Here is a 4,687-nt window from a genome sequence, read left to right as displayed (position 1 = left end):
TATTCATGATAGTCAAGGTGTGGAAACAACCTAACTACTCATCAGTGGGTGGGTGGAGAGAGAAAACGTGATCTATATGTATGATGGAATATCACTCAGCCTTATAAAAGAAGAGAGTCCTGCAATATGTGGCAACATGGACAAATCCTAATGATGTTAGGCTAAGGGAAATAAACAGAAGTCACAGAGTGACAAATATTGAGTGATTCCACTTATGTGGGGAATCTAAAATGATCAAACATGCAAGAGTAGACAACAGAATGGTGGGTGCCAGGGTGGGTAGGGGGAGGAGGAAATGGAAGTTGTCATTCAATGGGTATAAAGTTTTAGTTATGCAAGGTGAATAAATTCTAGACATATGCTGTACCACATAGTGCCTGTACAGACGGTCCTCGACTTAGGATGGTTCAACTTTCGGTTTTTCGACTTTATGATGGTGTGAAAGCAATACACATTCTTTGACTTTGGATCTTTTCCCAAGCTAGTGATATGTGGTACGATCTTGTCTCGTGATGCTGGGCAGTGGCAGCAAACCAAAGATCCAGTTAGCTAGGCGATCATGAGAGTAAACAGCCGATACGCCTACAACCTTTTTGTACTCATGCAGCTGTGCTGCTTTTCACTTTCAGTATTCAATAAAGTACTTGAGATATCCAATACTTTAGTATAAAGTCATCTTTGAGTTAGACAATTTTGCCAGACTGTAAACTAAAGTAAATGTTTTGTACATGTTCAAGGTAGGCTAGTCTAAGCTGTGATGTTTGGTAGATTAGGTGTATGAAATGCATTTTCAATTTACAGTATTTTTAACTGACACTGGGTTTATTAGTTGTAATCCCATTATGAGTCAAGGAAAATCTGTACTGTATTGTACACTTACACATCTCTTAAGAGGGTAGATCTCATGTTAAGTGTTCTTGCCACAATACAATTTAAAAAAAGAAAAAGCAAAATGGAGAGTCTTTGAAGGTTTCAGTGAGAATGCTAAGATTAAGTTTTGTTTTGTTTTAATCACAGTAAATGCACAGTGGGGAACAGTATTGAGGTATAAGCATGCACGAAGGGACACCAGGAAGGATATTTGAAAGCAGAGCCTCCCAGTTCCTTCTTGCTGTGCCACAGGAGCTGAGGGGTCCCATTCTGCCTTTTAGGGGCCTGCCCTCTTGAGTAGAGTCTGAAATTTGTGTCCTGTTATACGAAGCCCATTAGACTTAACTTTCCTATATTCTATTCCTTCCAAATCTCTGTGTAACAAAAGAAATGTGACGACTTCTTGACATGATGTTTATAGACGGTATGCTAAGCCAAGTAATATAGCTATATTCTAACAGTGCTATAGCTATCTTTTCTGATCATCACATATTTATTAAGCAAACATAATCTAATTCTATAATTAGAATAATTATAATTCTTTCTCTATATAAAGGTGGAAGATTTATATGATCTGAACAGAAATCAGAATATTGAATATAATCTAATTATAGAAACAAGTTAAAGGTAAATAGATGGCAGATAGATACATCATATCAATTAATTTGGTTTTAGCTATAAGAAACAGAAATCCCACATAAGAAGTCTTGAGGCAGCATGGCTCCAGGCTGGTTAATTGTCCGTTCATCATTTGAGGGGCCTGTTATTTCTTTTTTTTCCCACTCTGCTGTCCTCAACATCTGGCAAGCTCTCTTGATGGCCAGGAGCAGAATGTAGCATTCTTACAACAAACCCTATCAGTCCAGAGCCAGGAAGAGGGTTTATCTCTTCCAGTATCTCTTTGACAGATAAGAAACATTTCTTGGAAGCTCCTCTACCCCACCTGCAGCTGACTTTATCCTTTTCTCAGACTAAGTCATTCACTGGGCAGGGCAAGGGTGGGGGAATGAAATTATTCTGAATTTCAATTTATTAATTTAATTATCTTCAACTTATTAAAATCCTCATCCTGCAAATGCAATTGAAGGCAGGTCTTCCTAAAGCAAGAGTCTCTTGTGAGTCTCAAAATACAGTTAGGATCTATTATTAAGGAGAAAGGGGAACTGGCTGTCGGAGGGCTGAGACCATCACTAGTGTCTGTCTCATACACGTAAAAAAAAAAAAAATCACAAAACAGTTGTATGAATGAAGGATCTCAAATGTAGTCTTTAGACCTGCAGCATTAGCATCACTAGTGAGCATGTTAGAAATGATGGCTCTGCAGTCCTTTGCAGAATCCACTGAGTCAGAATGCCTGGCAGTGAGCCTAGAAATCTGTGTTTTAAAAAGTTTACCAGATGGTTGTGATGCACAGCAAAGTTTGAGAAGCACAGTTCCAGGGTTAGAGAACCACTAGAAGGTTGAATGACACAAAGCAAGGAGTTGAAAATATGGTGCAGGGGTGTGGAAGAGAGATTAGGTCTGGGAAATTGGATGGATTGATTAAAACATAGGCCTTGTATCTGGGCTGCCAGAGTAAGAAAACAGCTAAAAATAAGAAAATGCCCTGCAAAACTACTATGAGGAAGCATAATAAATGGGAGCAGCAGGAATAGTGTCCATGCATGAAACAGTTTAAGTTTAGAACTGGAATTGATAGTGAATTCTGGAACATAAATATGGAAATACAGCCTAGAATGGCCAGAAGACATGCTCCTTTATAGATCCAGAGTAACGATGGTGGGTTCTTTCTCTAGACACTCCCCTGATGCTGATCAAAGAACACTGATATGGTTTCAAACAACCAGCAAATAAACCCAGAGAGATTCCTATTCTAAATGGCAAACACTTTTGCAAAGTAGAATTGTGGCGAAGAAAATTATTTTCTTTATTTGTGGGAGTAAATGTGGATGCCACATATCTGCTGCAGATGTTCAGTCTGGTTTAGAACAGGTTGACGTGTTTGAAATACAAAGTGTAGGAAATATAGTACACAGTTACTGTCAAGAATACTGTCCCAAGCAAGTCATACGGAAAAGGAATCCAAGGACTTCTGCGGCCAAGGCCACGGCCACGGAGTCTAACAACAAAAGACCAGCTTCAGAGCAGAGGGAAAGGAAAAGACAGTTCACAAGGGGATTGGTAATACTTAGGAGGTCAGAGAGAAAAACCAGCTAGGCTTTACATGGTACAGATAATTATTTCCAAAAAGTACCTTGGCTAGCCTCAACCCTACTAGAAAGGTACTGTACAATATTGCAAATTAGCTTGTTATTTTCTTTAGGTCTCTTCTTAACTAGTGTTCTCAAAAAGTAGTGTGCATCAGAATCACCTGGAGGGCTTGAGCAAAAGCACAGCTTCTGATTCAGTAGGTCTGTTAAGAGGCCTGAGAATTTCTGTTTGTAGCAAGTCAGAAACACTGTTAGTTCAGGATCGCACACTGAAAACCACTTAAGGACTACGTAAGATTTTTGAAGTTAAACTATTTTTTGGTATTTCCCACTTTTTCCCTGTCAACTCCCCTACCTGCCACAAATACCGTAAGACCTAGGAATTGCTTCATAGCGCAGAAATCCTGAGATTATTCATGGGTGAAGGCAGCAGGTATAACACTAGGCCTTTGCCCGCTCTTGCCCAACACCCAGTACACTCCTAATCCTAGAAGAGCAGGGAAGGAAAAACTACAGATGTGACAATTCTTTTTTGTTTACCAGAGGAATGAGAGCATTTTAAAATTCAAACTAGAATATAGATAAGATTCTAGGAAACAAACAAGGAAAGAAAGACAAACTGTAACTGAAAATTATTAGTTTTAGAAAATACCATTGTGAACTAACAGAGAAGATTGGATACATGAAGTATTGGAAATTAAATTGACCAATAATAAATAAGATTTGGAACAAGCCATGAGACATAAGCTTATCATTATTTTAAAAAGGATGCTCAATTTTACCAAAGATGGCTGAAGCTAGGCTAAGTGACAAACTGGTGACTAGGATATGTTATAGTCATTTTTTAATGTTGTAAGTCTGAGGTTTTTTTTTTATCTGAAAAAAAATAGTTCAAGAACGATACATGTGAAGATTAGAATTGCAGAGTAACCATTTTAAAATGTATATACATTTTTTAAAGTAAAAATTTTTATTCCAAAATATAAGATTAATATACAATTCTTGAAAAAAATTTAGAAAATTTAAAAATATTTGTCCACAGTCTCACTGTCTAAATACAAGTATTAATGTTTTTCTATACTTTAATCTTTCTTCCAAGCATCACTTTTATATAATTTTGACATATAATTGACATAATTTTTTTTAATTAAAATAATTTTTGAAGTGTACCATTTCCTATGTATTATGAGTGTTATAATATTATTACAAATAATTTCTTAGTGTACTTAATGTCTACATACATATTCATAATGGAAATGTATCACACTTTACTCAAATTTTCTTTATTGTCAGACATATTTCCCCTTTCTCCCTATATTCTAAATAGTACTACAGTGAGTACCTTTTTACATAAAACTTTCTCTGTATTTGATATAATTTTCTTTGGATAAATTCCCATATTTAGAACTACTTGTCTCAGGCTTAGAAATTTAAAAGATCCTTCCTACATATTGTCAAATTATTTTCAAAAGAGGTTGTAATATTTCTCTCCCATTGTCCAGTATTGAGTACCCTAAAATTTTTTGATCACTGCCAATTCAATAAGTAAAAAAAAAATTATATCTTGTTTTAGTTTTAATTTGCATTTCATTGTTTATTAATGAATT

This window comes from Nyctereutes procyonoides, unplaced genomic scaffold (assembly GCF_905146905.1).
Source record: "Nyctereutes procyonoides isolate TBG_1078 unplaced genomic scaffold, NYPRO_anot_genome, whole genome shotgun sequence".
Lineage (NCBI taxonomy): Eukaryota > Metazoa > Chordata > Mammalia > Carnivora > Canidae > Nyctereutes > Nyctereutes procyonoides.
The sequence above is the reverse complement of the archived record's forward strand: the minus strand, read 5'-3'. Positions refer to the sequence as shown.